Below are 24,735 nucleotides of genomic sequence, written 5' to 3'. Positions count from 1 at the left end.
ATAAAATGAACTGTGAGGTCCATTCTAAATTTTCATCTACTGTAACCTTTTCTACCTGCTTGCATTTTTAGTAACAAATATTAATCCCTTGTCTGACCTTGAATGTCTCTCAATATGTTGGTCTGTCATTTCAGCTCTTATTTCTCTCCATCTCAATTCTTTGTCTGCAGAAACATCAATTACTGTATCCATTTCTTTTTCCCTCCTTTCCTACATTTGCCAGTCTTCCATCTTCATACACTGAATGTGTTGTCTAAAAATGTTGTTTGTAAACCCAGAATGTTTATCTCTTTTAAAAAGTCACAAATATGAAGAAAGGGAGAATGCTGGTAATATTTATTTGAATTGTCCTCTTTCAGAGCTATGGGTTAGGCAAAGTATGTGGCAGTAAGAGTTAAAAAGTTGAGCAAAGGAACAGCAACATAATAAGGGCAGGACTCACATCTTCAGAAACTGACTTTTAAAAGAGGGATAAAAGGGGCGCCTGGGTGGCTCAGTGGGTTAAAGCCTCTGCCTTCAGCTCAGGTCATGATCTCAGGGTCCTGGGATCAAGCCCCACATCGGGCTCTCTGCTCAGCAGAGAGCCTGCTTCTCTCTCTCTCTCTCTCTCTGCCTGCCTCTCTGCCTGCTTGTGATCTCTGTCTGTCAAATAAATAAATAAAATCTTTAAAAAATAATAATAAAAAAATAAAAATAAAAGAGGGATAAAAAGAGCTTATAGCAGAAAGATTAATAAGGGACTAATGAGATAGTTTTGCCTCAAGAATATAGCTTCTAAACATTCTTAAAACTCCTCAGGAATACACCCTCCAGTTAAAAACACTAAATCAATACACAGCATCTTTACAACGATAACTCAATATGTACTACTTATGCTTTATTCTCTTAAATAAAAAAAGAAACTAAGTACTGAGCATTCATTTACCTTCACATGTGACTTGTATCAAGGTCCTACAATCAAAACCTCCATTAGAGGGGTGCTTGGGTGGGTCAGTCAGTTAAGCATCTGCCTTCAGCTCAGGTCCTGATACCAGAGTCTGGGATCGAGCCCCTCATGGAGCTCCCTCCTCAGCGGGGAGCCTGCTTCTCCCTCTCCCACTCCTCCTGCTTGTGCTCTCTCTATGTCAAAATAAATAAAATCTTAAAGCAAACAAACAAACAAAAAACCTCCATTTGTGCAGCAGGGAGTACTACACATTCACAGATTATAAAGTTGTCATCATAACCATCTAAATGGGATATAAAGAGTTTAAGTGACTTCAATCACTTACTTAAAATTATAGTGAGAGGTATTAATGGTATCTGGGTTGTTTTAAGCATTCCTTGATCTCCCTGATCTTATCTCTAAGAAGCATATAATATTTACTCTAGCTTGAGAAATGAATTTTCATTATGTCAGGTAACCTCTGACTGGTCCAACATAACTATGAATGTTTGGAGCTTCCAAAGCAACTTTGCAAGTGGTGAAACACGCAGTCTGCATAAGCAGCAGCATACAGGGTCAAATGATTTAATCATTAACAAAATTAACCTAACCTCTACAAGAACTGAAGGATGTCAGAATCTCAGGATTGAAAGGGAATTTACAAAGTATCTAGTTAGCCAGTAAGTAGTAGTATTAATAACAGGTTTTATCCATTTTCCCATATAATACACTCCAATCTATCCCTAAACTCTCCTATGAACAGTGAAAGAAAGCAGTGAAAGAAAATGTGTAAATTTAAAAGATTAAAAAATATATCACTCCCATCCCCAGGAATCTAATCTGCTATCTGGTTCAAATTCACTCACTAATTATTAATTGGGTTCAACCACCCGTATAATAGCAAGATCTCCTTTACAATGTCCTAGCCAAGTGCACTGACCAAGCCTCTGAGTGAACGCCTCCAAAACAGGAAGTTCAGTACTTAATGAGCTCTGTACTGAGCTAAAAATACAGCTGTTTAAGTTTAAAAGCCTGATACGATTTTAAACTATTTTTCTTCACTAACATCACTGTTCTAGAGTATCCACATCACTACATTATTCCACCTAATTTTAAACAACTTCAGTTGCTTAAAAGACATGGAACCAAAAATCTGTGTCCTTAGAATTTCCACCAACTGTTCCTGGTTGGGCCTTCTGAAACTAATCTGCCTTGCATTCGATAACCCATCAGGTATTTAAAGACCTCCAGGGGCGCATGAGTGGCTCCGTTGGTTAAGCATCTACCTTCGGCTGGGGTCATGATCCCAGGATCCTGAGACTGAGTCCTGCATTGGTCTCCCCACTCAGCGGGGAGTGTCTGCTTCTCCCTCTCCCTCTGCCCCTTCCCTCCCACTCATGCTCTCTCTCTCAAGTGCGTCTCTCTCTCAAAGGAATGAATGAAATCTTTAAAAAAAAAAAAAAAAGGAAAAAAATAAAGACCTCCAATATCTTCCCCACTCCCGCTGCACCATCTCTTCTCCACATTAAATATTCTCAATTCCTTCAATTAGAAGACTGCCAAATGAGTGGAAACGAGGCCTCAATCAGGGTACAGATAAAGGGATAAGAAATGAGATATAAAAAATGAGATATAAACAGCAAGCTGAGATGGTAGAACTAGCAACATCAATTCAGTATGACATAGTGATTTTGAGGTTTGTTTAACAAGTAAATATGGACAGGATCTTTTTCAAGTCCCATTCCATTAGTTACTTCTGCTACAAAAAGGTGCATCCATATTATTGAGACTAGTAATTATAATTCATTTAAACACAAAGTATCACATTTATTCATTCATCAAGTACTTGAGTGGCTACTTTTGTAAGGCACTATGGGAGATAAAATGAGCCATGAGACCCAGTTCCTGTCCCCATTAAATTTACATTCTAAAATGCAAGATGTTTATAATTAACCAGAACTTCAGTTGTAATATGGTTATGTCCCACAGTAGAAATATAAAATGTTAAAATTACTGGAAAATATTTTTCCCCTTTCCAATGAGAATATTCACACAAGAAAAATATCACACACAGTCACAACTGGGATTCTTCAAATACAAAGACCAAGGACACACAAATAATATAAATCTTACTATTCTGGGTGTAAATAAGGCTAACACTAGGCATATTTCTTAGGAAGGAGTTAAAGTACCCTCAACAATTATGTCTATTGTTAAAGATTAATGCTTGAATTGTATCATTGGTCAAAAGAGCATTGTTTAAAATGTTCACAAACACAATTGTTTTGGCTTACAAATGGAATTGTTTGATGTCATTTTCCCATTTCTAATTTTAAACAAAGTATATCAATTTGAAAATAAAGCTAAGGGTTTAAAGCTTTACAAAGATTTTAAAAATGCGTATTTTCTACTTGATATAACTGTTATAGAGTTCCCTATAGCAATATACATATTATGATAAAGGTTTAAATTACTATGGGTACTTTAGTCATTTTACCGGATAACTTATTTTACAGAGTGTATTAAAATGTAGTTTAGTAGGAACTTTATATTTTAAGCTGATAACAAAATCACACAGAAAGTATAATATAAATAACTTTGAACACATAATTTGACTCTAGGTCTTTAGTGGGATATAGTCTAAGGACATAAAATGGCAAAGAAATCTTTAATTGGTAAATCTGTTGTTGGAGAGAGTACCAGAGTAGTAATACCAAAACTATCTTAAGTGTTTTATAGGAGAGATTAGATGAGTAAATATACTGATATGGTTTTGAATCAGAATTCCCTGTAGGAAAAGGGAGATAAAATATGAACTGCCAGAAGGTGAAGATGAATTCTGTGGTTCTGAGTATGAATTAAGGTATCTTAGAAGTATGTGTGTGTGTGTGCATGTGTGTATCCTAAAAGCAATGTACTCCAGTAGCAATGAGTTCAATGCCCAAATCTTGTTTCTGAGTACCATTTCCCACTAAACTGAACAAGGACTCCATGGTAAAAATGACTAATCCAGGTCTCAAGCAGGGAATTTACAAGGTGAGCCCGGAACTTCTTATTGTACAAAAAAAAATAAGAATGTGCCCAGATACCAATGTGAATGCCAGTTCCTTTGGCAAAGGCCAAAGAAACTGGCTTGAACTTGACTAATCAAATTTAAGATAATTTAATCATCAAAAGAATAATGGTGAGGCGCCTGGGTGGCTCAGTGGGTTAAAGCATCTACCTTCGGCTCGGGTCATGTTCTCAGGGTCCTGGGATTGAGCCCCGCATCAGGCTTTCTGCTCAGCCGGGAGCCTGCTTCCCTTCCTTTCTCTGCCTGCCTCTCTGCCTACTTGTGATCTCTGTCTGTCAAATAAATAAATAAATCTTTAAAAAAAAAAAAAAAGAATAATCGTGGGGCACCTGGCTGGCTCAGTCAGTGGAGCATGAAACTCTTGATCTCAGGGTCATGAGTTCAAGTCCCATACAGGGTATGGAGCCTACTTCAAAAAAAAAAAAAAGAAGAAGAAGGAGCGCCTGTGTGGCTCAGTTGGTTAAGCATCAGCTTTCAGCTCGGGTCATGATCCCAGGGGGATTGAGCCCTGCATCGGGTTCCTTGCTCCACAGGGGGCCTGCTTCTTCCTCTCCCTCTGCCTGCCACTCCCTCTACTTGTGCTTTCTCTGTGATAAATAAGTAAATAAATAAATCTTTTATAAAAAGAAGAATGGCAATAGATTTACAGCCGGTAATTTTTTTTTTTTTTTAAAGAATCCTTGGGTACATAGTGACACTAAAATAAAAGAAAAGAGGAGGAATAGCTCTTCTTCAGAGAAGATAGCCAGCAAACATGCAGGATTGAGAGAACTGGAAAATCACTATCTGGCAACCACCAATGCAATGACTGATTGAGGTAAGGATGATCCATGGCTACTAAAACCAAGGACAGGGAAAAAAAAAACACTGTTGAAAGTATTACCCCCACAGATTAACTATTAAATTCAAAAGGGAAAAGATAACATTAGGATGTAGAAATCTGGCTAACCTAAGTGACTGATCTTAACATTACCAATAATGGGACAAACTGCCATTATATTCTTCCCGAAGTGGTGAAATGGAAAGTTTACAATATCTCCTACTTAACAGTCGTGGAAAAAAAAATATTTAACCTGAAATTGTGGAGAAACAATCAGACAAATTCATTTTGTGAGGCATTCTACAAAACAAAATGGCCTGGACTCTTCAAAATTGTCAGTCTTGAAAGACCAAAAAAACAAAAAAGGAAGGAGGAAAAAGAAAAGATGGGAATTGCTCTAGATAAACAAAAACAGACACAACTAAGAAAATTCATAATCTCTTATTGGAATTATTTTTTTTAAAGATTTATTTGAGAGAGAGTGCAAACAGGGGGTAGGAGGGAGCAGAAGGAGAGGGACAAGCAGACCCTACACTGAACACAGAGCCCAATGTGGGGCTCAATCCCAGGACCCTGAGATCATGACCTGAGCAGAAACCAACAGTCAGATGCTTAACTGACTGAGAAACCCAGGTGCCCAAATTATAAGTATTTTTAAAGTATTTTTTTAAAGCTATAAGGGACATTACTGATAAACATCTGAGCAAATTCATATTTTTTTAATATGGCCTATACATCAGATAGTATTGTCAATCACTGTTAAATTACTTGGGTGTGCACATAGCATTATAGCCAAGTAGGTGAATGTCCTGGTTCTTAAGAGATATATAATGAAGAACTTAAGAGTGAAGTGTCAGGATGACTCCACCTTAGTTCCCAGTGGTTCAGCAAGAAAAAGAAAGCATGCCATGTGTGTGTATTTAGAGAGAGCGAAAGCAACTGAGATATAATGTTAATAACTACTGAATCTAAGTAAAAGATATACAGGTATTTGTTATACTATTCTTTCAGTTTTTTAATAGGCTTGAAACTTTGTTTAAGATTTTTTTTTTGAGAGAGAGAGAATGTGCACACAAGTTGCGGGGGAGGGACAGAAGGACAGAAGGAGACGCAGGCTCCCTGCTGAGCAGGGAGCCCAGGGCAGGACTCAATCCCAGGATACTGGGTTCATGACCTAAACTGAAGGCAGACGTTTAACTGACTGAGCCACCAAGGGGCCCTAGGTTTGAAACTTTCAAAAGAAAAAACTAGTGTGGAAATTAAATTGACTTTCAAGCAGCTGATCAGATTTTATTAAGTCTAACTACTTTTTTATCCTATCCATAAGCACTAAAAGCAAGTGTGAAGTTCAGAAAAGGTCGGCTAAAAATAAAAGTAATAATACTAACAAATAATACGTAATTACAAACCAACCCACCATTAGTTTCCTATTACAGCTGTAGACTAAACACAATCTCTGATGAAAATGCTTAAAAGAGGACATGTGTTAACTCATGACAATTATGAATCAGCAAAACTATCTTACATAATATTTACTCCAAATTCAAATATGACTAACCAAGGAAATTTTTTCTCCACTTGAGATCTTTTCGTTTATAAGGATTTCTATAATTAAAACGTCATCACAGACATACAGACAATTTCAGGCCATATATCTATAACAATAATAAACACAAACTCTCAGGGGCGCCTGGGTGGCTCAGTGGGTTAAGCCTCTGCCTTCAGCTCAGGTCATGATCCTGGGGTCCTGGGATCGAGCCCCACATCGGGCTCTCTGCTTGGCAGGAAGCCTACTTCCTCCTCTCTCTGCCTGCCTCTCTGCCTACTGTGATCTCTCTCTGTCAAATAAATAAATAAAATCTTTAAAAAAAAAAACACACACAAACTCTGTACCAGGAATTTTGTTAACCTAGGCCCATGTATCATCTCATTTAATCCTTACAGCAACTCTATAATGTAGATACTATTATTATCTTCATTTTATAGATTAAGGGGGAAAAAGGCTTGGAAAGACTAAATAACTTCTACAAGGTCATACTGCTAATAAATAGCAAAACACACCTTGAATCTAGGCAGTCTGACTCCAGAGGCCATGCTCTCTGCTCTACACATTCTTCTGCTTTACTATGAAACATAAAATTTAAAAAATAAACTGATTGCATTAATTCAATATCGATCAAAATTTACACAAAGGAGACATTTCAAGGAAAAATCAAGAGCATTTCTTTCTTCCCTAATACACATTTAAATTTACATAAACACTAATTGAAAGAAGTTAGAATTTAACCAGATGCCCAATTTATTGCCCATAATCGCATGTGAAAATAAAGATCATATACCTATTCATATGTATGACTGAATATGTTACATATAAATTCAAAACAAATACCAACATATTTCCAAATGCTTTCATCTAGAACGTTATCCCTGCTCACTCAAGGAAAAAAAGGCAGGGGAGGGAGCCTGGGTGGCTCAGATGATTGAGCGTTTGCCTTTGGCTCAGGTCATGATCTCTAGATCCTAGGATGGAGCCCCTGTCAGGTTCCCAGCTCAGCAGGGAATCTGCTTCTTCCTCTCCCTCTGCCTCTCTGTGCTCTCTCCCTCTCTCTCTCTCTCTCATATCAATATAAATAAAATCTTAAAAAAGAAAAAACCTGAAAAAAATGTATTTCAGGTACAACATTCCTCAAGTATACTTAATTCAAACAATGACATAAAAGAAAAAAAATAAGAAATCAACCTTGAAAATTGATGCCACCATAAAAAAAAATTAACAAACAAACCATGTCCCCCAAACCTGGTCATCTTACAGTGTTCTCTCAGTGCACTGTACTACTATCCATCCAGTTACATAAGCCAAAAAGCTAGCAGTGGCACCACCTTCCTCTCCCTCATTCCTCACATCCGGTCTATCACCCACTTCCACCTCCTAAATATCTCTAATCTACCCACTTTATCTTCATCACCATCTTGCCCAAGATATCATCTTTCATCTGGCCTCTCCCTATCTACCCTGCTATCCCTCTTATAAATAGTTTTTCCTCTGTAGAACATCAAGTCCTTTCTTATAGCACTTAAAATAACTGGAACTTTAAATTTCTTTGAACATTTGATTTATGTCTGCCTCTCCAGTTATACAATATGTTCTATGAGGGTAGAAACTGTATTTACTCACCATTTCATCATTGTGACCTAGGAGAGTGCCCAGTTAATAAGTAAATGCTAAATGATTGAATTGATGTCAAAGACTGCAAGTTTATTTATAAAGAGAAAAAAAAATTGGTTATAAGGTCCACCAACCATAAGGAGTACTTTATTTCATCATTTCTAGATCATACATTTACATTTTAACTCTGAAAATAAATACATCTTAGAGTTGATGATCTTTGTTAAATTGGCAATATTTTTTTCTGTTTGTTCACAAAACAAAGATGCATCTTGGAATTTTTTTTTTAAATCTCATTATTTGATGAAATAAGTAAATCAACAACACACCTGGTCCACTCAGTTCAAACCTGGTAATCTAGCCTCCCTTTCTCCTTTGGCCACCGTTCTACTCCCAACATTCAATAATTAACAGAACCTAGTGGTTCTTTCACCAACAGCTATCAAATCCATTCCTTTCTCCCAGTCCCACTATAATACTAGATCTATCTAATTCCTCATTGCTTCATATCTGAACTCCTGTCATAGCTTCATTCATTTAAATATTTGTTTCAAATTCAACCAACACTGAGCACTTGTGTGTACAAGGAACTGAAGATACAAGCAGTCCAGTTACCTGTCCCTCCCTTTCTTTTCTTGCCCCCAAAATTCAGAATTTTCTTCTTTTTATGCCTCAAGCTAGAATCACTTTCCTCCCATTTCCACCTACCAAACCTAGTCACTACTTTAGTTCTAGATTAAATCTCATCTTCTTCATTAAATCTTTCCTAGTTTATTTCTCTTTTCAACTTTAACATTCTAAAACACATAAAATCTAATACAGCATATTGGTTGTACTTGCTGCTTCTTGAAGGCAAGGTTTACATCCCATACATTCTGCTATACTGTAAGCTTCCCAAGAGCAGGGACTTTTGTGTCTTTTGTTCACTGTTATATCTCCAGCAACAGATAACCTATATCATGTACCAAATAACAGCTACTTCAAAAAATACTTATTGAATTAATGTTCTCTATAGATTCCAGGGTAGAGAACACATCTTTGCAGCTGTGGTAGAGTGGGAAGAGTCAAAATGAACTGGATGACTTAAACTGTTTGAGCTTCAGTTTTTTGATCTGCTAAATGTAAATAATGCTCACCATCTCACTGAGTCGTTATACTGATTAAACGCAATAATGCTTTCACAGCATCTAGTACAGAGCTGAGGACAAGAGGATGCTCTCAATAAATATTCTGATGATTTTTCTTACAATAGTTAAGTAGCAAGACATACTCAATAAATGCTTACAAAATGAATAAAATCTCAGGAAAAATATAAAAAGTTTGTGTAATATCTAGCCTCTTATCATCTATCCTGTCAAGAATTCTATGAGTGAATTAAATCTGAAATATATATTTAGCTCCAAATCATAAGCATGACTGAAACCATTTCTGACTAATTAGGAATAAGTCCAATTTAACAGGGTACAGGTATTAATATTTATATTTTACTGGGGCACCTGGGTGGCTCAGTGGGTTAACCCCCCTGCCTTCGACTCAGGTCATGGTCTCAGGGTCCTGGGATTGAGCCCCTCATCAGGCTCCCAGCTCGGTGGAAAGCCTGCTTCCCTCTCTCTCTCTGCCTGCCTCTCTGCCTACTTGTGATCTCTCTCTCTCTCAAAAAATGAATAAAATCTTTAAAAAAATTTATATTTTATTGACATGTATAGATTATATTTGATGCTTACGGAAGAATGAAGTTTTACTATTAGGATTTCCATAGAGCAATAATCAGAATAAAAGAAAAGCTGCAAACTTATTTGAGTCACACAGTCCCCAAAACGCCAGGAAGTAAAAAAAATTTCTGTCTACAAAATACTAGTGAATAGTATGCAATGTAGTTTTACCAGATTTATCAAAATATATAACAATACACCATAGGGGCGCCTGGGTGGCTCAGTCAGTTAAGTATCTCCCTTAGGCTCAGGTCGTGACCCAGTGGGTCCTGGGATCAATCACAATGCCTGCCTTTCCCTTCTCCCCTCTGCTTGTGCTTTCTCTTGCTATCTCTCTCTTTCTCTCCCTCTCAAATAAATAAATAAAAATTTTAAAAAAATACACAATTACAACAAATAAAATTTTCAACATATTTGCATTCCATTTTACAGAAAAAGAGCATTAGTTAAATGGTTTTCAAACTTTTTTTTACTACATTATATAATTCCTTATATTGGCTACTTTTTTTTTTTTTTTTATTGGCTACTTTTTAACTTTAAATCGTCCCCAAAATTTTACAGAGAATGAACTGATAAATCAATATAGCATGAGATTATTGTACCAATTAGAAACTCTTCCTTGTTCAGGAAAGAAGCTTTATTAATTTGTAAGTTGGAACATACATAGACTTTCCTTTCAAAGCTTTTCCAATCCCTCTGGGTACTTTCAATGACTCATAATCTAATTACAAATCACAAGCAAGCAATAAGGAAAGAGCATTCCCTTGTGTCTATCTGCTCTTAACCGATACAAAATCATTGCAAATTCCACAGGGGACACATGTTCCGACTACGAATAGAGTGGGGAATATCCCACCTAAGTAACTCAGATACAAAGAACCGTAGGACAAGGTATTCTCCTCTAACTATAAGCTAGCAGCCAACCCCTTGTGGGAAAATAATCAACACAAAACAAAAATGCAAGCCAAAGAAATCTTAAGAAATATAAACTCTCTAAGCAGAAGCATGCCGAGTTGACCATTGACGTCTCTCAGATTCACCAGTCATCCTAAGAATGTATTCGAACTTCAACCTATAAAGCCCTTAGATGTGGATGGAGGTGGAAGCGTTGAGGATGAGTGAGAACCCAGTAAAGTGAGTGAACGTTAGTGTATGGACGGAAAGATATTAAGATACTCAGAGCGACTGTGTTAAGGTCCGCAGCAGTAACAAAGGCCAAAAAGGAGGAAAGGTTTTAGGAATGAGAAGATTGACATCTTGAGAATCTAGTTTTTTGTTTTGATTTTCTTTTCTTTTCTTCTTCTTCTTCTTTTTTTTTTTTTTTTTTTTTAATGGGAAAAAGTTAAACAGCTGCGAAAGCTTAGGGGACAAGAGGTCGTATCTCGAACCACCAAGAAAAGCCACAAGGAGAGGGGAACAGCTGCCCACAGGAAGGCTTACGGTTAGCCTTTGGAGCCCAGGAAGAACGGGGGGGTCAGAAGACAAATTACCCTAGAAGGTAGATGAGGGAGGTGCCAAAATTCTCAAGAGAGAGCCTAAACGGTTAGCCACAGGATCTTCAGAGAGGGCAGGGTCCCCCCAAAATCCGGTCATTTGGGGACCAGAAACACTAAGTCCCAACCTTCTCCTGATTCCGCCAGGCTCAAAGCGCCCCTCACCGAAACAGAACTGGAAAAGTGTAAAAAATGTGCAGGAGCCACCAACCCGGGAAATGTTCCAGCTCTAGCAGAAGCCGCCCCAAAAGCAGCCAGTACACACGCAAACGCTCCGACCTCAGCGCCGCTGCCACAGGGACCCGAGCTCCCCGGCCACCGTAGTAAGAGGAAAGGCCTCCCCTTCGAACCGAGTAGGTCAGCCACTTCCGGGGCACGAAAGCCTTTTGATTTGTTGTAGCAATATCTGCAGCCCACAGACCCATGCGCCACCTCATTCTTTTTCCCCACTCTTCGCCACCCCAGCCCTTAGGTCACCAATACGGCAAGCGCAGAGCCAAGGGAAAGTATCACTCTGTATCTGGTGTTTCTGACGGACAATTCACATTATGCCTTCTTTGAGCTCCCACTGGACAAGTGGACTTCAACTCCCAGAGTGCTACGCAACACCATGCCCTCTCCTTTGCGCCGGAACTACAAGACCCAGTATGCACTGCGCCCCCTTCTTCTCGCTCCTCTTGATACCCACAGAGCAGAGAGGTTCTTTCAGAGGAATCACTAAATTCCTTGGACTAATGTAGACCCACTTTGATAAAAATGCCGCTATTCCTTACTGTCTTGTTGTGAAGGTTCCCTAAGCCAAGCTGTAGTTGAGACTGTAGGTAAATACTTACAAAATACTAAGGAACGTGTGCACTTTTTATATTCCCGTTATTTTCAAGGATTGAAACCCAGGACAGTATAAAGCTTTTTTATGAAATGGAAATTTTTATCCACATTCATAAGGGGTATGATAATAAATTATTGCAAAGTGTAATCCTAGATCGTTTTGCAGTACTGAAAGACTGTTGGAGCAAGGACTACCAGACATGATCCTGAACTGCATGAGAAATTATAGTAAGAGCTGGAAGTGAAAAATTAACAATCTGTACTGCCGGACTGTGTACCCACATGGCAAAGGAAATCGTTCAGAATGCCGAGTTGAAAGTTCAAAGTTAAACTTTAAAGTGTTTTTCACTTTTTTAACGTGCTAATAGTTTGGATTATTTTCGTTATTCTTACAAAAACAGGTAATTGGAACTATTTATTTTCTATTATGTGGTAAGGCAACCAATAACCAATCACACAAAGAATATGGCAGGATCATAAATGTAACATTTATTAGTGTGAACAGAACAAAATAACTTTTCTTGCCTCATTAAATAGCCTGTGGTTCCATATTTTAAAATACAGAACTTTGTTTTGATTTCCTAGGACAGATACCATGAATCAAACAAGCTGTCTGGATTCCTTTTTGTTAGTTTCATAAAGATTTACATTACCAGGGAGCCTGGGTGGCTCAGTCGTTAAGCATCTGCCTTCTGCTCAGGTCTTGATTCCAGGGTCCTGGAATGGAGCACCACAACGGGCTCCCTGCTCAGTTGGAAGCCTGTGTCTCCCTCACCCCTGACTGTGTTCCCTCTGTAGCTGTCTCTGTCAAATAAATAAATAAGATCTTTAAAAAAAAAAAAAAAAGATTTACATTACCAAGAATGAATATATTTTATTTTTGATATTGTGCACTAGTAGCCCATGAAAAACAATGCTTGAATTCTTAAATTACATAGTAATTCTACAAAATAAAATTGAAATATACTATAAACATTAGTTTTCTATGGATTTACAGCTAAACAGATTTTAATTGGTTAGAAAAACGAAGTAGAATACTTTCCATTTTTACAATCTCACATAGAAGTCACAGAGGGAAACTGTATTCTGTAACACCGACAAAGCATCCACTACCATACTACAGTGTGCTAAATTATGCAGCACTAGCGAGTAAATATTTAAAATCTATGATCACAGAAAACAAGCTGCTGCTTTCCATACTCATGCAGCAACAATATGAATACAGTGAGAGAAACCTTTCCGTTGGAATGGTTAGAGGTAATGATAAACTATAATTAGGTTATCTGTTATTCATAACTGTTTGCAGTAAATAAATAAATAATTGCATCCACTTATTAAAGATGTTATTAAGGAAGCTTTTAAAATATGCTAAATAATTGATATGCATATTCTAAAGTAGTTCAATGATCAATTGTGTAAATGAAAGTGGAAGAGAGTTAAAAGAGTACATAATTTATGTAACAGACTTTTCAGGTTTTGAAAGGAGATTCTTGGCAGCTGCAATACTCAGCAATATTCTGTCCTCATTTTTAAATGTGTCTTTGACTCTCCAATTCAGCCAATTGCCAAGCACAAGAGAGTTAAAACCGGACAAGATACTCAATTTAGTTCAACAAATACACAATTAGTGCTGCTAGGGACAAAGCACTTTGCTTAGCCGCTACCATCTATGTCTGAAGCACAGATAGTTTTGATAGTTAGGAAAGATTTTAAAGGGTGATGAAAAGAAGATAAGAGAGCTTTATTAGAATGGAAAACAGAAAGTAAACTATGTGTAACATTGCCTACTAACAATCACTTATGCATTTGGTTCATTGGAACCCTAGACTAGCTAATATAACTTCTAAGAGGCGGGAACCACATCTTAAATATGTGTGTCCCTCTCAGCTCTCACACAGCACTTTGTTCAGAGTAACTCCCTCTCCATAAGTGTTTGTGGGAGTTCAGAGTGATGTCTGAGGCCCTGAAACTCCCTTCTTATTCATACTATGTAGTTTTAATATAAGCTATTTTATGTGTTTATTTATTTGACAGAGAGAGAGAGCACAAGCAGGGGGAGCAGCAGGCAGAGAGAGAGGGAAAAGCAGGCTCCCTGCTGAGCAAAAAGCTGGATGTGGGACTCAATCCCAGGACCCTGGAATCACGACCTGAGCCAAAGGCAGATGCTTCACAACTGAGCCACCCAGGCACCCCTATTTTAAGGAAATCTTAAAACCTTTCCTCCTTTCCACATGACCTTATTTCTGTCACCTCTCCTGCATATTCAATCTCTTTCTATTTCTCTACTGCCCTCTGTACCTCAGACTAGCTACAGAATCCTCATAATTTTGAAAGCAAGTTCAGTGGGTTCAGCTTCCCTCCTAAATGCAATATTATTCCCTCCTCCTTTTCATTACATAGCCACATTCAGCAAGTGCAGCAAGGTAAACCTTAGTCTTGAAATGGCACACACGATCTAGTCACAACCTATGTCTACCAAATACCCAGCACTGTGCTAAATCCTGGAAATATGAAGAGACTTCAGATAAGAAAATTATGGTCCCACAATACAATGTAATAAACATTATGATAGAGGTATGGACAAGGTATTAAGAGAATAAAGCATGTCACTTATTCTCAAATTGAGAGACCTTAGAGTAGAAAGTCCTGAGATAACTTAAATGACAAAAATAATTAACCAACTGCAGAAGAAGGTGGCTGAACCAATGGAGAATAACTCATAAATTCATTACAGTTGGAACATGAGAGTGAAGGAGTGGTACGATACAAGGCTGGAAAGACAGACTGGGGCTATTTCCTGAAGGGGACTTGTGTACTATGTTAAGAATCTTGGACTTTAACCAGGTTATATAGGGAACCATTTAGGGAATGGCATAATTAGATTGCATTTTAGCCTGCAGTGGTATGGAGAATGTCTTGGGCTGAAAAGAACAGTTAAGATACTGTTTTCATAATTCACATTTTAAAATGGGAAATCTGAAGTAAATAGTGATATTTTAAAAAGATTTTATTTTTAAGTAATCTCTACGCCCAATGTGGGGCTTGAACTCACAACCTTGAGATCAAGAGTTATTAGGATATTAGGATAATAGAATCAAGAGGAGGTATGAGGGGGGTGAAGGAATCAAGAAAGACCCCCAGGTTTCTGCTTTTCCAATTTTCCATATGTTGAGTTAGGAATGGTTGGGACACCTGGCTGGCTCAGTGAGAAAAGCATGTGGTTCTTGATCTCAGAACTGTGAGTTTGAGCCCCACAATGGGTGTAGAAATTACTTGAAAATAAAATCTTTTTTTAAATTATTTATTTATTTATTTAACAGGCAGAGATCACAGTAGGCAGAGAGGCAGGCAGAGAGAGAGGAGGAAGCAGGCTCCCCGCTGAGCAGAGAGCCAGATGTGGGGCTCGATCCCAGGACCCTGGGAGCATGACCCGAGCCGAAGGCAGAGGCTTTAACCCACTGAGCCACCCAGGCGCCCAAAAATAAAATCTTAAAAAATAAGAAAGAAATGCTTTAGAGTTCCCAGATGGCTATATCCAGGAGACAGTTAGATATGAAGCTTAAGAGAAAACTTTGAGCTCAATATATACTTTTGGGAGTAATTGACTTCAGATGACAATTGAAAAAAACATGGGCATGGATAAGATTTTTTTTTCTTTGAAGATTTATTTATTTATTTATTTATTTGTCAGAGAGAAAGAGAGAGAGCGTGAGCACAAGCAGGGCAAACAGCAGGCACAGAGGAAGAAGCAGGCTCCACACTGAGCAAGGAGCCAATGCAGGACGCCATCCCAGGACTCTGGGATCATGACCTGAGCCACAGACAGATAGATGCCCAATCGACTGAACCACCAGCCATCCCTGGGCATGGATAAGATTGTGAGCTACGTAGATAGGGATATAAGCTTATAATTCAGGAATGAGGTAAGGGAGAGAATGGTATATACAATTGTCTTGAAATCCTTCAAGGAACAGATTTTTACATAAAAGCAGAGGATTTTCAGAATGGAGAGAGAGCTGAACTTGTCTCTGGAACTGGTGTGCATGAATAAATGAGAACAAAACGACAAAAACAATAAAAAAAGAAGTTCAAGAAAGTTGCAGAGAGACCAAATCCAGAGAAAAGTCAGCATTCATTAAGAACAGGAGGTGAGGGACTCCTGGGTGGCTCAGTTGGTTGAGCGGCTGCTTTCGGCTCAGGTATTGATCCCGGCGTGTTGGGATCGAGTCCCACATCGGGCTCCTTGCTCTGCAGGGAGCCTGCTTCTCCCTCTGCCTCTGCCTGCCACTCTGTCTGCTTGTGCTCACTCTCGCTCCTCTCTCTCTCTCTCTGACAAATAAATAAATAAAATCTTTAAAAAAAACATGGAAATGTGTTTTATGTTTTAATGGCAAGTGAAAAAAGCTGGATAAAAAATTATGTTTGTAAAATAATCACAACTCAGGGGGGGTGGGATTATGGACATTGGGGAGGGTATGTGCTATGGTGAGTGCTGTGAAGTGTGTAAACCTGGCGATACACAGACCTGTACCCCTGGGGATAAAAAGATATTATATGTTTATGAAAAATAAAATTAAAAAAAAAATCACAACTCTTTTAAACAAATGAAAAACTACACTTAGAAGAAAAGATATCAAGATATACAGATTAAAATATCAATAGCAGTTGTATTTAGATGATGAAATTTTGAATAATTTTTTTCTTACAGCTTTCTACACTTCACAAATGATTTACAACCTGTATTTTTTTTAAGATTTCATTTATTTATTTGACAGAGAAATAGCACAATTAAGCAGAGTGGCAGGCAGAGGGAAAGAGAGAAGCAGGCTCTCCACTGAGCCAGGAGCCCAAAGCAGGACTCGATCCCAGGACCCCGGAATCATGACCCGAGCCGAAGGCAACAGCCTAACCAACTGAGCCACCCAGGTGCCCTACAACCTGTATTTTATTTTATAAATATAAAGGTGTTACTCATTTAAGAATAATAATAAGTTGGTATTAATAGTAAACCTTGATATCACAAAAGCTGTAGTTTATAAAGTTATAAAAACCTTAGACTGATATATCTTAAAGTAAAAAGCAGCCAGAAGAGAACTCCTTTTGATACTTATTCTTTTTTACTTCTCCACAGAAACACAAAAGCTGGAAAGGATTGTGTTTATTAAGTCCCAGTACTTAGTTTTATTTATTAAGTTCACAAATTTGTACCACTAAATGACAAATGCCATTTTCAAAATAAATTTACTCTAGTTTTGAAAATGTTTGGTCTTTAAGGCAAGGCTAAAAACTCAGTTGGCCAGGGGCCTATGTGAGCATGACATTGTCTTGCCGTAGAAAAGCTTGAAATCTTTTGAGGGAGACAAGAATATATACCATAAATCATAAAACAAGGCAGAATGTGAATAGGACTTAATAAAGACAAAGTCTTATTGTGGCATAGAATAAGAATAAATCTTCAAAATAAATTCCATATCAGGGTAGATGATAATTTGCGCTGGGCTGAACATAGATATGCATGTGTGAATATACATATACGTGCACTTTTGTATCTATGTGTATACATGGATGTACATGTTTATGTAAATATATATTCTTTTTAAAAAATATTTTATTTATTTCTTTGACAGAGAGGAAGGGAGAGAGAGCACAAGCAGGAGGAAATGCAGAGAGAGAGAGAGAGAGAGAAGCAGACTCCCCACTGAGCAAGGAGCCAGATATGGGGCTCAACTCCAGGACCCTGGAATCATGATCTGAGCCAAAAGCAGACGCTTAATCAACTGAGCCACCCAGGCACTCCTCTACATATATATTCTGATTTTTAAAATAACCTAGATCTTTGAAGAGCCTATATGGCCCGGTCAGTTAAGCATCTGACTCTTGGTTTGGGCGCAGGTCATGATCATGAGGTCATGATATTGAGCCCCTCATTGAGCTCTACACTCAGCATGGAGTCTGCTTGAGATTCTTTGCCTCTCCCTCTCCCTCTGCTTGTGTGCACAGATGCGTACTCTCTCTCTGTAAAATAGATAAATGAAATCTCAAAATAAAATAATCTAAGTCTTTGATAAAAAAAATTCAAATACTAAGGAAACATACTACAATGAAGATAGTGACCTCTAAGAATTTGATGTATAATCTTAGCTTTTTATGAATATATTAACATAAAATACTATTACAAACATTTGGTAATATACTGAATATGTATGGATTGCCTACATTGTGTTAGGCACTATTTTAGGGGCTTGGGTTATATCCATGAACAAACACAATGGTTCTTCTTCTCAAGGAGCTTACATTTTAGTTGGTTAAGATAGAGCAAACAAAAAATAAAATAGGGACACCTGACTGGCTCAGTCAGAAGAACATGTGACTCTTGATCTTGAGGTTATGAGTTTCAGCCCCACATTGGGTGTAGAGATTACTAACAAAAATAAATAAACTTTCAAAAAATGAAAAAATAAGTAAATTATGTAGAATGTTAGATGGTGGTGAGTTTTTGGAGATGAAGAGAGGAAGAAAAACAGAGGATAGGAGAAAAGCTCAAGAGTCCTGAGGGATGGATTATCATTTTAAATATGGCACTGGAGGTAGACCTTATTTAGAAGGTGACATGTGAATGAAAATTTAAGGAAGTAAGAGAGAAAGGCAAGCATATAGGAGGGAAGAGTATTTAAATGGAGGGAACAGGCAGTATAAAAACCCTAAGGTGGAAATGTGCCTTTACCTGTGCTCTTCTCTAGTCAGAAATATCTTTAAGTATTTAGAAGCTGACAAGCTCACTGTGGCAGATAGTTCTCCCACATTCTAATTTTCACTTAAAATCTCAAATTTTACTGTCAGCAGAAAATATTGTGTAGTTTTTATTGAAGTAACATAGTCTCATTCTGTCAAGTCTGAATAAACATATTTTGCCGGTTACTCTTTCATGTTAAAATGGTGTTTCAAGAAAAAACTATCCAGTTTAGCTGGCAACTCAAACAATCACAGACTTCTGCCTCCAGAAGTGTGAGACAAGAGATTTTTGTTATTTAAACTGCTAAATTGTGGTGCTTTATTATGGCAACCCTAGCAAGCTAATACAGCATACAATAATTTATGAGTTATGTATTTTTTTTATTACTAAATCAAATATTCCCAACTCATCAACAGGATGAACAAACATGTCCAATAATAGTAATTAAGTTCAATCATCTTTGATATTTGGATGATATTCAGTTATATAAAACCATAAATTTAAACAAAATTTTCAGTTTATTGTTATAAAAGTATTTTTTGGCAAGGTAGGAAGATAGAACATTACAGTTTTAGCTTGTACATTTAGAGCTTTTTTGTTTTTGTTTGTTTGTCTTACATTTAGAACTTCAATCCATTTGAGTTCCTTTTGGTATATAATAGGAGGTAAAGCTTCATTCTTTTGCATGTGGATTTCCAGTTGTCCTAGTACCATTTGTTGAAAAGACTATTCCTATACTTGAAACTAATAATACAGACTATGTTAACTAAATTGAATTTAAATAAAGAATTTTTTTTAAGTTCATTTTCATTTTTGTTCCCTTTGCCCTTGGAGACACATCTTTTTTTATTTTTAATTTTTATTTTTATTTATTTATTTGACAGAGAGATCACAAGTAGACAGAGAGGCAGGCAGAGAGAAGGGAGAAGCAGGCCCCTGCTGAGCAGAGAGCCCAATGTGGGGCTCGATCCCAGGATCCTGAGATCATGACCTGAGCTGAAGGCATAGGCTTTAACCCACTGAGCCACCCAGGCGCCCCTAAATAAAGAATTTTTTAAAGAAGGAAAGAAAAGACTATGCCTCCACCACTAAATTGTGTTGGCATTCCTGTTGAGAATCCATTGGCCCATAAATATGTTAAGCGTATTTCTGGACTCATAATTCTATTCCTTTTTTTAAACTTTTTTTTAAAGATTGTATTTATTTATTTGTCAGAGAGAGAGAATGAGCACGTGCCTATGAATGAGCACAATCAGAAAGGGCTGTAGGCGGAGGGGAAAGCAGGCTCCCCGAGGAGCAGGGAGCCCGATGCCGATGCCGGCTGGCTGCCAGGCTCCATCCCAGGATCCTGGGATCGTGACCTGAGTCGAAGGCAGATGGTTAATGACAGAGTCACCCAGGAGCCCCTAAAGACCTCACTTTTGAGTAATCTCTGCACCCAGCGTGGGGCTCAACCCTACATGCTCCACTGGCTGAGCCAGCCAGGCCCTATATTCTTTTGAAATATGTCTATCCTTATGCTGGTACCATATTTTCTTTCATTACTGTAACATTGTGGTAAGTTTCAAAATTGGGAAATGTGAGTCTTCCAATTTTGTTCTTTTTCAAAATTGTTTTTGCTATTGCCAGTTGCTTACAAAATTTCTTTAAGAATTTTAGGATCGTCTTGTCAATTTCTGCAAAAAAAAAAAGTCAGCTAAAAATTTTTTTTAAAGACTGTATTTATTTATTTATTTGTCAGAGAGAGAGAGATAGAGAAGGCACAAGCAGGCAGAGTGGCCGGCAGAGGCAGAGAGAAAAGCAGGCTCCCCACCAAGCAAGGAGCCCGATGTGGGACTCAATCCCAGGATTCTGGGATCATGACTTGAGCTGAAGGCAGCAGCTTAACTGACTGAGCCACCCAGGCATCCTTCAGCTAAAATTTTTATAGGAATTGTATCTGTAGCTCAATTTCAGGAGTCTCTCTATAAGCATAACAATGCTGATTACATAATATGAACTCAGTATTTTTTTGTATCTGGTTACACTTAAGAGTATGGACTGAGCAGCCAAATTACTTGAGTTCTATTCCAAGTGCTGACGCTTATTGGCTGTTTGACTTATGGGCCACATATCTACCCAACTTCTTTGTACTCAGTCTTCTCATCTACAAAATGAGGATAATAATAACACCTACTTTATAAGATTGTTGCAAAGATTATAAAAATTAATATAAGGGAAGTCCATGGACCAGTGCTAGACCTATATTGTCTGTTCTTATTATACTCACTATACTAAACATCATATACCTTGTCATCATCATTCTTCGTTTAATTGCCAAGTTGGCTAAATTTCAAAGAATAACTTCTAAACATGGGTATCTGTATTTCAGGTTATAACTATTATGTTACAGATATCCTCCTTCATACAAAATATAGCATGAAAGTTGGTCAGATTAAATTTATCCAAGAAAGTGTATCATCAACTTAGGAAGTATCTTCAGCCTAAAAACCTAATGAATTAAACAGATTTCAATGAGCTGCCAGTAGATGGCTCTCTTAATTTGCTGTTTTATTTTCAGTTCAGCTTTGTGATTTTTCCCAGTCAAGTTACAACCATCAAAAAATCCCAGTAACGGGGTAGGAATGGTTCCCCAGAAATTATCTAATTCATTTGTCTATTTTCTAGAAGGACTTAAAATACACAACTGTATTCATCTGCAAAGGTACCTCTTTGGAGGATAGTTGTGGGGGGTTGTTGTTGTTGTTGTTGTTGTTGTTGTTTAAGATTTATTTTTATTTATTTGAGAAAGAGAGAGGGGGTGCAGAAAGACGAGAGTCTCAAGCAGACTCCATGCTAAGCTCAAAGAGCATCACAGGGCTCAGTCTCACAACCCTGAGATCAGGACCTGAGCTTAAACCAAGAGTCTGATGTCCAACCAACAGGTGCCTCTGTTGTTGTTTAATGAATAAAACCTCAAGGAACACTTTGGGAAATGTTTTAATCAGAGATAAGAATTTAGATTATTTTTACATGTCATGATACATGGATGAACCTAATTTATTTTTTAAATTTTTCTTGGAAAATGAGCTTCTAATTTTTCTTGTTATCTCATTTTTTTAAAATAACAGTCAAGTAATGACTTATAAAAATCCATCTTTTTTAAGACTGGGTGGCTCAGTCTGTTAAGCACCTGCCTTTGGCTCAGGTCATGATCCCAGGATCCTGGGATCAAGTCCTGCATTGGGCTCCTTGTTCAGTGGGACACTTGCTTCTCCCTCTGCCTGCCACTCCCCCTGCTTGTGCGCTGTCATGCTTTCTCTCTGACAAATAAATAAATAAAATCTTTTTAAAAAGCCAACTTTTCTATAATATATTGGCTGTTTAAGATCTTTTCATCGCTATGACATTTTATCTTTCTTTTATTATGATTTATTAGAACTTATTTTGTTATTATTTCCTTGAGTGTTTGGGAAATAAAGCTATATTTTATCCTATAAGGTATTTGTTGCTATGACAGATATATTCAGATATTCACCAGTTAGACCTTATAACATATAGTGTTTATAGCTCTACTCACTGTCTCTGCAAAGTTTTAGAACTTATTTCTTCAGATGATGTCTCTAAACTCCTAAATATACCTGTGCTCTATGGTTCTGTCGCATCCTGGGCAAGTCCAGGGAGAAGCCCAGTCTCTTCATTACTTTCACAAAGACCCACTTACACAGAAGCACTTATTGAAGGTAGAATATCAAGGAGAATATCAAGGAGAAGTCACAGGGCAAGGCTCTTGGGTCTTTAATTAGAACCGTCTTTTGATTTTACTTCATATTTCCTCCTCTTTACTTCTCTCCATTTCTTCCTCTATAACCAGAATTTAAAAATAAATTCAACCCTGTTATTCATAGAATAGATCGGCCAAGTGTCAGACCTTCTCAAGTTCCTCGGACTCTTCAACTGACCACATGGATAGCTTTAAAGCTGAGATGGCCCTTCAGAAATGTCTTGAATCAAGGCAAGAGACCAGGCTTTGGAACCCTTCATTGATCAGCCTGGACACAAGTTGCTCCAAGAGAGGAAGCATAATGAGATGGAATGAGGTGCTCCCTTTGTGTAAGAGCAATTCCCAGAGAGAGACTCAGCTTTGAGCCATCAGCAGCCAACACTGCCAAAAGCCAGGGAGAAGTCAGTGCTTCCATCTTAAAGGTGGCATCTGAGCAGTGCACCACAGCGATCTATCTCAGAGTCCATCTTCAGAAAAAGAAAATGAAGCTTAAACAGCAGGACATAAACCCAGAAAGAAATAGAGAAGTCCAACAATATTATTTGAGTAGCTCAGCTTAGCTCTCTCTCTGGAATTCCTAATTATAAAAGTCAATAGATTCCATTTTCTGCTTAGGCCATCTGATATTGGGGTCCTGTCACTTGCAACTGAAAGACCCTGACTAATAATACCATATGTTTAAAGAAAGCAATAATCATTAATTTCTTCTTCCAGCACTTACCACAATGTTATAATTTATTTATTTACACATCTATCTTTCTAATTAGACTGTAAATTCCTTATAGGGTCACATTTTACTCATTCATCTCTAGCATCTATAGCAGTGCATACATAAAGGAAATAGTGAATAAATGTTTATTGAATTAATGAGTAACAAAACACCAAAATGATAGACAATGCACAAGCATAGACATGGATGAGTTCACAGAGCTCATTAAGAAAAGTATAGTCAATGTTTATTTGAGGGGCATTTGGCTGGCTCAGAAGAATGTGCAAGTCCTGGGGCACCTGGGTGGCTCAGTCATTTAGTGTCTGCCTGTGGCTCAGGTCATGGTCCCGGGGACCTGGGATCAGGCCCCTCATCCGACTCCCTGCTCAGCGGGAAGCCTGCTTCTCCCTCTCCCACTCCCCCTGCTTGTATTCTCTCTCTCTGTGTCAAATCAATAAATAAAATCTTAAAAAAGAAAAGAAGAAGAAGAAGAAGAAGAAGAAGAAGAAGGAGAAGGAGAAGAAGAAGAAGAAGAATGTGCAACTCTTGATCTCAAGTTGTGAGTTTAGGCCCCTCGCTGGGTGTAGAGATTACTAAGAAAAAGAAATAAGCTTGGGTCGACACCTGGATGGCTCAGTCAATTGAGTGTCTGACTCTTGATCTCAGCTAAGTTCTTGACCTCACAGTTGTGAGTTTGAGCCCCACATTGGACTCTGCACTGGGTGTGGAGCCTACTCATAAATAAATAAACAAACAAACAAGAAAACTTAAAAAAAGTTTACTTGAAAGGCACAATATTTGGCCTCTCTGATTTCACATTTCTTCTCTCAACTCAGTCTAAATTGGAATTTAGCCCCAAATACTCAGATTCTTTAATATCAGGTAACTTTAGGTTGATGTTTAAATTAGGTTTGGTCAAATACTCATTTCTTCTTAAAATACACTTTCTTGCCTTCTCTCTGCTCCATGTTAATTCTCGGTCTATGGATTTGTTCACCGTGTATTTGGTCCCAGGCCCTGCACTAGACTCTGGGAATATACCAATGATAGAATGATAGTATGATAGAAAACCCTGCATCCAGGAAGTGTATATTCTTTAAAAGGAAGGCAAATTTTAAACAATTACAAATGTATTTGTATTACATAAGGTAGTTACAGGAGTGTATAACGGGAGGATAACCGAAATTGTGAAATTAGGGAAATTGTCTCTATGAAAATGACATTTTTTTTTTTGAAAATGACTTTTCTACAGAGATTCAAAGGAAAAATATGTTAGCTTCCAGAGGCCCCAACAAATATTTCACTGAGTCTCATTGGCCTAAGGTAATCAGTATGATCAGAGGAAATAAATGAATTCACTAATTCAGTAAGTGAATCAATAATTTTATTAATTCAATAGAAATTCACTAAGTAGCTAAGCTCACAAGAATCCACTTCTGGAACTGTAGGTGAAATTAATCTCTCCAAAATTATGAAAGAAATTGAAGAAGACACAAAAAGATGGAAGACCATT

The 24,735-nt window shown here is 37.7% G+C and overlaps 1 protein-coding gene across 2 annotated transcripts in view; it reads right to left on the bottom strand.

The window, feature by feature from the left end:
- The window catches only part of LOC111143016 (autophagy related 4C cysteine peptidase), an 82,792-nt gene extending 70,933 nt beyond the window's left edge, over window positions 1-11,859 (bottom strand). Inside the window, exon 1 of one of the 2 annotated variants that reach the window (XM_022496422.1) lies at window positions 11,401-11,859. The gene's annotated coding sequence lies outside the window, so the exon portion shown is untranslated. The remainder of the gene's footprint in view (window positions 1-11,400) is intronic. The other variant, XM_022496423.1, reaches the window with a different exon arrangement.
- Between the last annotated feature and the right edge of the window lie 12,876 nt (window positions 11,860-24,735).

Source organism: Enhydra lutris, unplaced genomic scaffold (assembly GCF_002288905.1).
Source record: "Enhydra lutris kenyoni isolate GAN:26980312 unplaced genomic scaffold, ASM228890v2 scaffoldscaffold9, whole genome shotgun sequence".
In the NCBI taxonomy this organism is placed as follows: Eukaryota; Metazoa; Chordata; class Mammalia; order Carnivora; family Mustelidae; genus Enhydra; species Enhydra lutris.
This window is presented reverse-complemented; position numbering and strand designations above follow the sequence as displayed.